The sequence below is a fragment of the Propithecus coquereli genome, unplaced genomic scaffold (assembly GCF_000956105.1).
Source record: "Propithecus coquereli isolate 6110/MARCELLA unplaced genomic scaffold, Pcoq_1.0 Scaffold590, whole genome shotgun sequence".
Lineage (NCBI taxonomy): Eukaryota > Metazoa > Chordata > Mammalia > Primates > Indriidae > Propithecus > Propithecus coquereli.
In genome coordinates, this window is record NW_012151841.1 from 81,539 (window position 1) to 95,809 (window position 14,271).

The 14,271-nt window shown below is 37.7% G+C and overlaps 1 pseudogene; it reads left to right on the forward strand.

The window, feature by feature from the left end:
* The first annotated feature begins 3,135 nt into the window (after positions 1-3,135).
* Positions 3,136-3,590, forward strand: LOC105822012 (annotated as a pseudogene).
* Positions 3,591-14,271: the final 10,681 nt, after the last annotated feature.

Here is a 14,271-nt window from a genome sequence, read left to right on the forward strand (position 1 = left end):
CATCAGCAGTGGTCAGGCAGAGTGGCACACAGGCCTCAGGCAAGCCGTGATACTGTGCCGATCTGGGAGGCTGTGGGTTTCAGGTGCAACTCAGGGCAGTGCCAGCTGCGGTGGCCTCTGGTTGGGTGAAAGAGAGTCACGGCATAACTAGAATTAGGGGGCCCTGCAGTGTTGAAATGGCAGCAGGGACCACAGGCTTAGGGAACTCAATAGTCAGTTCCCTTTGAATTTTTAGAAGGCCCTCTGAAGAGGGACAGGTACAAACAAGGCCAGACTGGAAAGACTGGAATAAATACTTAACTCTTCAATGCCCAGACAGTGACAAACATCCACAAGCATTAAGAAGATTTAGGAAAATATGACCTCACCAAATGGACTAAAGAAGGCACTAGTAACCGACCCTGGAATGACGGAGATGTGTGACGTCTCAGACAGGGGATTCAAAATAGCTATTTCGAGGCAGCTCAATGAACTTCAATAAAACACAGACAAACAATTCAGAATTTTGCCAGAAAAACATAACAAAGAGATTGAAATTTTAAAAAGTCAAACAGAAATCCTGGAGCTGAAAAATACAACTGATGAACTGAAAAATTTGTCAGAGTATCTCAACAGCAGAATTGATCAAGCAAAAGATTCAGTGAGCTAAATGGCAGGCAATTTGAAAATACACAGTGAAAGGAGAAAAAAGAATGAAAAAGAATAAAGAATGCTTGTGAGATCTAGAAAATAGCCTCAAAAGGGTAAATCTAAGAGTCACTGGCCTTAAAGAGGGAGTAGAGAAGGAGATAGAGGTGTTAAAAGAAATAACAGAGAACTTCCAAAACCTAGAGAAAGATATGAATATCCAGGTAAAAGGAAGTCAAAGATCCCCAAACATATTCAACGCAAGGCATATAATAATCAAACTCTCAAAGGTCAAGGACAAAAAGAGGGCTAGGCATGGTGACCTTATCTATCAATCTTTTTGAAAAGATAAACAAAATTCTTAAATCTTTAACTAGACTAAGAAAAAAAGAGAGAGGACCCAAATAAATAAAATCAGAGATGAAAAAGGAAACATTACAACCAATGCCACAGAGATACAAAGGATCATTAGAGACTATTGTGAACAACCATATGCCAACAAATAGGAAAATCTAGAAGAAATGGATAAATTCCTGAAAGCATACAGCCTCCAAAGATTAAAACATGAAGAAAATCTGAATAGACCAACAATAAGTAGTAAGATCAAAACAGTGATAAAAGTCTCCTAATAAAGAAAAGCCCAGCACCTGATGGCTTCACCACTGAATTCTACCAAACATTTAGAGAAGAGCCAGTTCTATTGAAACTATTTTTAAAAATTGAAGAGGTGGGAATACTTCCAAACTCATTATACAAAGCCAGAATTACCTTGATACCAAAACCACACAAGACACAACAAAAAAAGAAAACTACAGGCCAATATCCCTGATGAACATAGATGTGAAAATCCTCGACAAATATTAGCAAACTGAATCCAACAACACATTAAAAGGATCATTCACCATGATCAAGTGAGTTTCGTCCCAGGGATACAAGGATGATTCAACATAAGCAAATCAACAAGTGTGATGTATCACAATAACAGAATCAAGAAAAAAAAGAACATATGATCATTTCAGTAGATGCTGAAAATGCATTTGATAAAATTTAAAATCCTTTTATAATAAAAAACCTCTCAACAAATTGGGTATAGAAGGAACACACCTCAAAACAATAAAAGCCACATATGACAAACCCACAGCTAACATCATACTGGATGGGGAAAACTTGAAAGCCTTTCCTCTAAGATCTGGAACAAGGAAAAGATGCCCACTTTCACCACTTTTATTCAACATAGTACTGGAAGTCTTAGCCAGAGCAATTAGGCAAGAGAAAGAAATAAAATGCATTCAAATTGGAAAGGAAAAAATCAAATTGATCTTGTTTGCAGATGACATAATCTTATATTTAGAAAAACCTAAGGATTCGACCAAAAACAAAAAAATTTAGAACTGATAAATGAATTCAGTAAAGTTGCAGCATATAAAATCAACATACAAAAATCAGAAGCATTTATATATGCCAACAGTGAACAATCTGAAGAAGAAATAGAGAAAGTAATTCCACTTACAATTGCTACAAAAAAAATATACCTAGGAATAAATTTCATCAAAGAAGTGAGAGAGCACTACAATGAAAACTCTAAAGCACTGATGAAAAGAAATTGAAGAGGACATAAAAAAATGGAAAGATATCTCATGTTCATGGATTGGAAGAATTAATATTGTTAAAATTTCTATACTACCCAAAGTGATCTACAGATTCAGTGCAATCCCTACCAAAATATCAATGACAGTCTTCATAGAAATATAAAAAAAATTCCTAAAATTCATATAGAACCACAAAAGACTCTAAATATCCAAAGCAATCCTGATCAAAAAGAACAAAGCTGGAGGCAAAACACTACATGACTTCAAAATACGCTACAAAGCTATGCTAACCACAGCAGCATGATACTGGCATAAAAACAGACACATAGACCAATGGAACAGAATAGATACATCCAGAAGTAAATACACACATGTACAGCCAACTCCTTCTCAACAAAGGCACCAAGAACATACATTGGGGAGAGGGCAGTGTCTTCAACTAATAGTGCTAGGGAAACTGGATATCCATATGCAAAAGAATGAAATTAGACCCCTATCTCTCATCATATATAAAAATAAAATGAAAATGGATTGAAAACTGACACGTAGACCTGAAACTATCAACTATTAGAGGAAAACATTGGGAAATGCTTCAGGACATTGGGCTGGGAAAATATTTTCTGAGTAGACCTCAAAGGTACGGGCAACGAAAGCAAAAATAGACAAATGGGATCACATCAAGCTAAAAAGCTTCTGCAAAGGAAACAATTAACATAGTGAAAAGACAATGTACAAAATGGGAGAAATGTTTAGAAAATATTTGCAAACTATCTATTCAACAAGAGATTAATAACTAGAATATATAAGAAACTCAAGCAACTCAATAGCAAAACATCAGATAATCTTATTTTACAATGGGCAAAATATTTCAATACACATTTCTCAGAAGACATGCAGCATTTTCTTTCTGGCTGAGAAGGTGGTGGACATTCAGACTGACCACCTTTCAAAATAAGAAGAAGGTTCTGTTGGGAGAAACTGGCAAGGAGAAACTCCTGCAGTACTACAAGAACATCAGTCTGGTCTTCAAGATGCCCAAAAAGGCTATTGAGGACATCTGCATTGACAAGAAATGCCCCTTCACTGGTACCATCTCCATCAAAGGGTGGATCCTGTCTGGCATGGTGACCAATATGGAGATGCAGAAGACCATTGTCATCCACTGGGACTATCTTCACTACATCCACAAGTACAATCACTTTGAGAGGCATCATAAGAACATGCCCCATGCACCTGTCCCCCTGCTTCAGGGACACTCAGATAGGCAACATTGTCTAAGTGGGTGAGTGCCAGCCCCTGAACAAGTTGGTGCACTTCAATGTGCTGAAGGTCTTCAAGGCCACCAGCACCAAGAAGCACTTCCAGAGGTTCTGAGATAGGACATCTACCCACTCCCCAAAATGAAATAATTTTCCCATTCAAAAAAAAAAAAAAGAAGAAGAAGACAACATATAACGGCCAACAGGTATATGAAATATGCTCAACATCCCTAATCATCAGGGAAATGCAAATCAAAACCACAATGAAATATCATCTCACCCCAGTTAAGATGGCTATTTTCAAAAAGACAGAAAATAACAGATGTTGGCAAGGATGCAGAGAAAGGAGAATGCTTGTACATTGTTGGTGGGAATGTATGTTAGTACGGCAACTATGGAAAACAGTATGGAGGCTCCTCAAAAAAATTAAAATTAAAACCAACATATGATACATCCAAAAGAAAGGAAATCAGTATATTGAAGAGATATCTGCACTCCCATGTTTATTGCAGTGTTATTGACAATAGCCAAGATACAGAATTAACCTAAGTGCCCATCAACAGATGAATGGATAAAGAAAATGCAGTTTATATGCATAATGGAATATAATTCAGCCATAAAAAAGAATAAAATCTTGTCATTTGCAGCAACATGGATGGAATTGGAGGACATTGTGTTAAGTGAAATAAGCCAGGCACAGAAAGACAGATTTTCCATGTTCTCACTCATATATATGAGATAAAAAAAAAAATTTGATCTCATGGAGGAGGTAGTGAGTAGAATGGAGGCCGGGAAGGGTAGGGCAGAGGGAGGGAAAAAGGAAGTTTAGTTAAAGGGTGCAAAAATACAGTTAGATAGAAGAAATAAGTTCTAGTGTTCAATAGCACAGTCTGGCACCAATAGTTAACAGAATTTATTGTATATTTCAAAATAGCTAGAAGAGAAGATTTGAAATGTCCCCAATACAAAAATTATAAATGTTTGAGGCCCCCAAATTACCCTTATTTGATCATTACACATTATATGCATGTATCAAAACAACACATGTACCCCATAAATATGTATAATGATTAGGTATCAAAAAAAAAGACTTTTTCAGACACATAGAAGTGAAGAGAATTCATTTCTACCAGACCTCCACTACAAGAAATGTTAAAGGAAGTTCTTCAAGCAGGAGATGTAAAATACCAAATGGATACAAATGCACCTACACACACACACACACACGCACAAAAAGATGAAGAGTGCAGGATATAGTAAGAGGGAAGGTTAATATAACATATGGTTTTATTTTTGATCTTTTCAAAAGATGACTCTCTAAAGCAAAAACTAGTAACAATGCACTGTGAAGTCTATAACATATACACAAATAAAATGTATGGCAACAGTAGTACAAAGGATAAAAGGAAGCAAATGCAAGTAAATTGTTCTGATTATTTCATTACATATGAAGTGATACATTTTTGAAGGTAGACTGTATTAAGTTAAAGATGTACAATCTAAATCCTAGAGCAATCACTAAAAATTTTTAAAGGGAGGTATATATAACAAGCTAATAGTGGAGATAAAAAGGAATAATAAAAAATACTCAATTATTTCAACAGCAACCAGAAAAAGAGAAAAAAGAGAAAAGGAAATAGATTGCACTAACAGAAAACAACCAGCAATAGGTTTAAATTCAGCCATATTAATAATTACATTAAATGTAGGTGGTCTAAGTATCCCAATTAAAAGACAGAAATTATCAAAAACTGAACAGAAAAGAAATCCACTTTTAACCTTTTCAAATAGGTTAAAAGTAAAAGGATGGAAAAAGACATATCATGCAAACTCCAATCAAAAGAAAGCTAAAGTGCTATATTATTATTAGGCCAAGTATATTGCAAGACAAGAAAAATTCTTGGGAATAAAGAGGAACATTACATAATGATGAAAAGGTCAACTCATCAAAAAGACAAAATAATCCCAATACCCAACAACGGAATTCAAAATTCATGGAGCAAAAACCAGTAGAATGAAAGAAGAAATAGACAAATCTATACTTACATTTGGAAACTTCGACACTCCTCTCTCAGTAATTTACAGAACAAGTATTCAAAAAATCAGGAGTATTATTAGACCTCAAAAACACTATCAACCAACTTGACCTTATTCACATTTATTGAACACATCTATCCAACAATAGAACACACAATATCTTCAAGTGCCCATGGAACATTCAGCAAAATACATTATGTTTGGGACCATTAAACAAATAGCAATAGGATTAAAATGACTTAAATCATATAAAGTATGTTCTTGTGCCACAAAAAAATTAAACTAGAAATCACTAACAGAAATATATATGGAAAATCACCAGCATTTTGAAAATTAAAAACCTCACCTCTAAATAATTCATGGATCAAAAAGGAAATCATATGGAAAAATAGAAAATATTTTAATTGGAAAATTAAAACACAACATACCAAACTGTGGGAAGCAGCCAAGGCAATACTTACAGTGAAATAAATAGCATTTCATGACTTTATTAGACGAGATTGGGCACATTCAGGGTGGTATGGCCGTAGACTCATTACTTTTTTAGAAAAGAAGAAAGATCTCAAAGCAATAATCTGATCTTTTCCCTTAAGGAATTAGAATGAAGAGCAAATTAAATCTAAAGCAAGCAGAAAGAAGGAAATAATAAAGATAAAACCCGAAATCAATGAAATAGAAAACACAAAACCAGCAAAGAAAATCAGTGAAACCAAAACTGGTTCTTTGAAAAGATCAATAAAATTGATTTTTAAAAAGAAAAGAGACACTCATTAATAATATTAGGAATGAAAGAGGATACGTTAATATAAATTCCAGACAGCAAAAGCATAATAATAGAATATTATGAACAATTTATGCTCATAAATGTAATAACTTAGAAAAAATAGATAAACTATATGAAAGACACAAACTATCAAAGCTCATTCAAAAATAAATAACCTTAGTAGTCCCATTACTATTAAAGACATTGAATTCATAGTTTTAAAAAAACTGCCAACCAAAAAACCTCAGACCTAGATGACTATGCCAGTGAGTTCTACTGAACATTTAATGAAGAACAGCCAAGATGGCAGACCAGAGACACCAGCAGCCAGAGCATCTCATTAAGGAGAAGTTTTAGACGAAAGAGAAAAAAACAAACAGACAAACATAAATCGGATGAGGGTCTGAAGGAAGGGTACTTGAACCTACAGGAGATTCTACGGAAGAGGTTATGGAGCAGAACTGGAAGGGGAAAGGTATTGGTGGAGATTAAGCCATGAGAGTTTTGGAGACCAGTGAGAAGGGTAGGTGGAGTGGTTAACATCCCCCTCCCTCACATCTTGGACTATTGGTGGGCTCCCAAGCCATTGGAGAGACCTTCTGCCCACATGAGCCCAGAGACTGCTGTCACCAGTGAGTGGGGAGCTTCTTGTGGACAGGGCACCAGTCTCCTAGCACCCCCAGGGCGCCTCCCGCCCACAGACCCGAGCCAGACAGCAGGCGCCATACTGCTTCTCTATCCACCGTGGGCCTTCGCACTCCCCAGGGGGCTTCGGCTCCTCAGGTTCTGCCTTCCTCATCCCCACACAGACATTTCCCAATTCCAGCCTAGGCTGCAGGTGCCACAGGGGTCCAGTGGGTCCCAGGAGATCTGCGTGACTCCAGAGCTTGTTCACTCTGGGTGGACTGCCTCCTGTTCAGAGGGTCAGAGATGACCAGAGTACAGAATTTCCTCCACCCTGACTCTTTTTCTCCCCTTCCCTTCCCCTACCCACAGCTGCCAAGAGAAACAATTGAGCCACCACACAGAGGCTTCCACAGGGAGTGGGGCTTAGACCTTTCCTTTGGGGTACTGCAGTGGACTGAGGGGTGCTTGGACTGTGAGCTCCCTGCCCACTGGCCCTCCTTGCTGCTGCTTACCTGGAGGCCCCATCAGAGTGGGACATGCCCCAAGGCAGAGGGACATTGAACCAGCCTGGGCACCCCATAGGTGACTTAGCATCTTTCTCCCTGGCATGGTCAGGGATTGATCTCTGAGGCCCCAGGGACAAGCCTGCAGGCCAGATCCTGTACACCCAGGTTTCAATCACTTGCCCAGGGGCACAGAGGGGATATTTGAGAATTAGTCTCTTGAGGTGTGGGTGCCTGCAGGGGCAGACTGGGGAAAAGCACAGTGTGGGTCCTAGCTGCAATGCACTCATCAGGCACCCCCTCCTCCCATGGGATGGCCACACTCCCTGCTCAGGCTGGGATGCTGGGCAGGGAACTTCCTGGCCCACAGCACAGTAATGGGGAAGGTAGGCTGCCTTGAGGTCCTGCCTGCCAGCAGAGGCCCAAGAGAAACCACAGAATAGGGGAGGATGGGAAGGAGCAAAGCCTGCTCCAGACTGCCACATTGCAGGTCTCAGACAGCCCACATACAGACTTTCTGATTGAGTGGAACGATTTCAGCCCCTCCCTGGCAGCTTTGCCCAAGGCGGGGAACAGACCTTTGACCCCTGCCAAAGCAGATCACTTGCTAGCGTCTGTGGAGCTTGCAGGCAGACTCACTCAACCCAGACCCACCCAGCCTCACTCTCCCACCTGCCTCTGCCGAGGTGGAGAATAAGGACTCACCTGGAAGTTCCAGGGCCCTACCCACCACCTGGGGCATTAGAGTGCTTCTCCTGAGGAACTAGAGCTGGTCACAGGACCCAAAAACAACATCCAGCTTGTTCCTTCCAGCAAGCATGACCTACTGACAGGGAGGTCAATTTGCATACCCTTTTCAGCATTAACTGACTCAATCATACAGGGTGTGGCTGATTCTCACCCACAAGCACCACCTACTGGCTCAGAGATTAAACTAGGCATGTCATTATCTAAACAAAAGAAAATCCAAAAGTAAGAAGTAACAGCTGCACCAGATGAGAAGGAATCAGCAAAAGAACTCCGGAAGTATGAAGAATCAGAGCAAAAGGACACCCCACAAAAGGGAACACCAGCTCTCTAGCAATGGATACCAACCAAAAGCAGAACATTGAAATGACAGATGAAGAATTTCAAATACGGACTTTAAGGAAGCTCAATGAAATGTAAGTGAAAATAGAAACCCAACAGATAGAAACCACAAAAACAATGCAGGAAATAAATGAAAAAATCACTAAAGAAATTGAATTATTAAAGAAAAATCAACCAGAACTTCTGGAAATGAAAAATTTATTCAAGGAATTATAAGATACCACAGAAAGCCTTAAGAATGGGTTAGATCAGTCAGAAGAAAGAATCTAAGATCTTAAAGAAAATACCTTTCAATTAAACAAGTCAGTCACAGAGACAGAGCAGAGAAATAAGAGGAATAAGCAAAGCCTACAAGAAATATGGGATTATGTAAAGAAGCCTAACATAAGAATCATAGGCATCCCTGAGGGTGAAGAAGAAAATACACAAGAGCTATAAAACCTACTTGAGGGAATAATTGAGAAAAACTTCCCTGGCTTTGCCAGAAATCTAGATATCCAGGGTACAAGAAGCTCAAAGGACTCCTGGGAGAGTCATCACAAAGAGGCAAACACCACAACACATAGTCATCAGACTGGACAAAATGAACATAAAAGAGGTCCTCCTATGAACTGTAAGGCAAAAGCAACAGGTAACTTACAAAGGAAACCCCATTAGACTAACTGCAGACTTCTCAACTGAGACCTTACAAGCCAGAAGGGATTGGGGCCCCATTCTCAGTCTTCTCAAACAGAATAATGGCTAGCTTAGAATTTTGTATCCTGAAAAATTAAATTTCATATTTGAGGGGGAAATTAAAACTTTCTCAGACAAGAAAATACTGACAAGACCTGCCCTACAGGAAGAACTCAGAACTGCATTATACACTGATCAGTACAATAGACACCCACCAGTGTAAAATCGCCCAAAAGCTAAAGGTCAAAGGACAGATACCACAATGGCTCAAGAGATAAAGCAACAAAGTTCTACTCAACAGGATGAACAGAAATCCACCTCACTTATCAATTCTTTCAATAAATGTGAATGGCTTAACTCCCCACTGAAGACACATAGGCTGGCTGAATGGACTAAAAAAAAAAAAAATACAAGCCAAGTATCTGATGTCCCCAGGAAAGACATCTAACCCACAGGGACTCATTCAGACTCAAGGTGAAGGGATGGAAAACAATATTCCACACAAATGGAAACCAAAAGAAAGCTGGTGTAGTAGTTCTCATATCAGATAACATAGTCTTCAAATCAACAAAAGTTATGAAAGACAAAAATGGTCATTATATAATAGTAAAGGGAACAACTCAACAAGAAGACATAATAATTCTAAATATTTACACAGCTAACATAGGTGTGCCCAGATTCATAAAGCAAATCCTGCTTGATCTAAATAAAATGATCAACAGTGGCACTGTAACAGCCGGGGATTTCAATACCCCTCTGACAGAACTGGACAGATCCTCCGAACATAAAATAAACAAAGAAACAATGGACTTAAATAGAACTTTAGAACAAATGGGCCTAACAGACATTTACAGAACATTTTACCCAAAAACCACTGCATACATTCTTCTCATTAGCTCACGGGACATTCTCTAAGATCGATCACATCCTAGGCCACAAAATTTGTCTCAACAAATTTTTAAAAGATAGAAATTATACCATGCATCTTCTCAGAACACAGTGGAATAAAATTAGAAATCAACTCTAACAGAAACACTCATCTCTACACAAAGTCATCGAAACTAAACAACCTACTACTGAATGACTATTGGGTCATGGAGGAAATTAAGATGGAAATCAAAAGATTCTTTGAACTAAATGATAAAGGGGCACAAGTTATCAAAATCTGCGTGATACAGCTAAGGCAGACCTGAGAGGAAAATTGACAGCCATAAATGCTTACATCCAAAAGACAGAAAGATCACAAATCAGCAATCTAATGAATCATCTCAAAGAATTGGAAAAGGATAGCAAACCAATCCCAAACCCAGTAGAAGAAAAGAAATAACCAAGATCAGAGCAGAACTATATGGCAATCGATAACAAAAGAACTATACAGAAGATTAATGAAACAAAAAGTTGGTTCTTTGAAAAGATAAACAAAATTGACAGGCTTCTCACTACATTAACCAGAATCAGAAAAGAAAGGATTCCAATAAACTCAATCAGGAATGAAAAAGGAGAAATTACAACTGATACCATGGAAATACAAAATATCATCTCCAAATACTATAAAAATCTCTATGCACATAAACTTGAAAACAGGGAGGAAATGGACAAATTCTAAGAAATACACAGACTCCCTAGGCTTAATCAGGAAGAAATAGAATTCCTGAACAGACTAATACCAAGTACTAAAATTGAAGCAGCAATAAAAATCTCCCCAAAAAAATCCCAGACCAGATGGTTTCACACCCAAATTTTATAAAACTTACAAAGAAGAATTGGTGCCTATCCTGCAGAAATTACTCCACAGCATCAAGAAGGAAGGAATCCTCCCTAGCATGTTTTACGAAGCCAACATCATCACCTTGATACCAAAGACAAAAAGGGACACAACAAAAAAAGATAATTATAGACCAGTATCCCTTATGAATATAGATGCAAAAGCTCTCAATAAAATCCTAGCAAACCAAATTCAGCTGCTCATCAAAAAAATAAGCCATCACAACCAAGTGGGCTTCATCCCAGAGATGCAGGGATGGTTCAATATATGCAAATTTATAAATGTAATTTGTCACACAAATAGAAGTAAAACCAAAGACCATATGATCCTCTCAATAGATGCAGAAAAAGCATTTAACAAAATTCAGCACCCTTTTGTGATAAAAACACTTAACAAAATAGGCATAGACAGGACTTACCTCAAAATGATAAAAGCCATACACGACAAATCCACAGCCAACATCATACTGAATGGGGAATAATTGAAAGCATTCCCACTTAGAACTGGAACCAGATAAGGTTGACCTCTATAACCACTTATATTGAACATAATGCCAGAAGTCCTAGCCAGAGCAATCAGACAAGAGAAGGAAATCAAGAGCATTCAAATAGGGCCAGAAGAGGTCAAACTATCACCCTTTGCCGACAATATTAATATGATCTTATATCTAGAAAACCCTAAAGATTCTGCCAAGAGGCTACTGGAATTGGTAAGTTCAGAAAAGTCTCAGGTTACAAAATGAATGTACACAAATCAGTAGCATTCGTATACACCAACAACAGTCAAACTGAAAACCAAATCAAAGACTCAGTACCTTTCACAATAGCAACAAAGAAAATAAAATACCTAGGAATATATTTAACTAAGGAAGTGAAAGACCTCTACAGGGAGAACTACAAAACAATAAGGAAGGAAATAGCAGAGGACATAAACAGATGGAAAACCATACCATGCTCATGAATGGGCAGAGTCAACATTGTTAAAATATCTATATTACCCAAAGTGATCTACAGATTCAATACAATCCCTATTAAAATACCAACATCATTTTTGCAGATCTAGAAAAAATAATACTATGCTTCATATGGAACCAGAGAAGAGCCTATATAGCTAAAGCAACCTTAAGCAAAAAGAAAAAACCGGGAGGCATTAATTTACAAGACTTCAAGCTATACTACAAGGCTATAGTAACCAAAACAGCATAGTACTGGCACAAGAACAGAGACATAGACCAATGGAACAGGACTGAGAACCCAGATATAAAACCGTCCTCATATAGCCATCTGATCTTTGACAAAGCAGAGAGAAACATACACTGGGGAAAAGAATCCCTATTCAATAAACAGTGCTGGGAAAATTGGACAGCCACATGAAACAGGATCCGCACCTCTCACCTCTCACAAAAATTAACTCATGATGAATAACCGACTTAACCTAAGGCATGAAACCATAAGAATTCTAGAAGAAAATGTTGGAAAAACTCTTATAGACATCAGCCTAGGCAAAGAATTTATGAAGATCCCAAAAGCAATCACAGCAACAACACAAATAAATAAATGGGACCTGATCAAATTAAAAAGCTCCACACAGCCAAAGAAACTATCACTAGAGTGAACAGAAAACATACAGAATGGGAGAAAATATTTTTATGCTATACATCCGCTAAAGGGCTGATAGCTAGAATCTATACAGAATTCAAGAAAATCAGCAAGAAAAAATCAAACAACCCTATTAAAAATGGGCAACAGATATGAACAGAAACTTTTCAAAATAAGATAGACTAATGTCCAAGAAACATGAAAAAATGCTCAACATCTCTAATCATCAGGGAAATGCAAATCAAAACCACAATGAGATATCACTTAACTCCAGTGAAAACAGCTTTTATTAAAAAGTCCCCAAACAACAAATATTGTCATGGATGCAGAGAGATAGGAACACTCATACACTGCTGGTAGGACTGAAAACTAGTGTAACCTCTATGGAAAGTAGTATGGAGATACTAAAAGTAGAACTATTATTGGATCCAGCAATCTCACTACTGGGTATCTACCCAAAGGAAAAAAAGGCATTCTATAAAAAAGACATCTGCACTCTAATGTTCATAGCAGCACAATTCACAATTGCAAAGATGTGGAAAGAACCCAAGTGCCCATCAATACACAAGTGGATTAATAAAATGTGGTATATGTATACCCTGGAGTGCTACTCAGCCATAAAAAAAAAAAAATGGTGAACTACCTCTTGTATTATCCTGGATGGAGCTGGAGCCCATTCTTTGAAATGAAATATCATAAGACTGGAAAAACAAACACCATATGTATTCACCATTAAATTGGCACTAATTGATCAAAACTTACGTGCACATATGGAAGTAACACTCATCGGGTGTCGGGCAGCGGGGAAGGAGGAAGAGGAGTTGGGTAGATTCATACCTAACAGGTGCAGTGCACGCTGTCTGGAGGATGGGCACACTTGTAAGTCTGACTTGGACAGTGCAAAGGCAATTTATGTAACCAAACCATTTGTATCCCTGTAACATTTTGAAATTAAAAAAAAGAAGTAATACCAAGTTGACACAAACTCTTCCAGAAAACCTAAGAGAAGGGAGCACATCCCAACTTATTCTATAAGATCCATATCACCTGGATATAAAGCCAAGGACATTTAAAAAAAGTAAGAATACAATACCCTTTATGAACATAGATGCAAAATCCATAAGAAAATCAAATCTACAAAATATAAAAAGGATAATGCATTATGATCAAGTGAGTTTTATCCTGGGACTGCAAGCCTGGTTCAATCAATGCAAACTAAAATAATAATAATCATCATCATCATCATCTCAATACAATTTCATTTTTGTAAAATTCCATAACGCATATCAGTGATTGCCTGGAGACAGGGCCAAAGGCAAGAATGGATTTACAAAGGGACATGGGGGAACTTTTAAGTGTTGGTGGAAAATTTTATTATCTTTGTTGTAGTGATGGTTTCACAGACATATACGTATACCAAAAATTGAACAATTTGATTATGTGAATGTTATTCTAATTCAATTATACCTCAATAAAGTTCAAAAAATAAAATCATCCAACTGTATTCTTAAAGTGGGTTCATTTATTTTATGTAAAATATACCTCAACAAGTTGATTTTTAAAAATAACACAATTCATCCATGCAATGGAAACCCTAATGCTGCCCCCCCAAAAAGGGGGCGCATCTCTTGCACTGATCTATACTCTTTAGTTTTCGCCAATACCAAACTATCTTGGTTACTGTAGCTTTACAGTAGGTCTTGAAATCAAGTAGAGTAAATCCTTCAACTTTGTTTTTT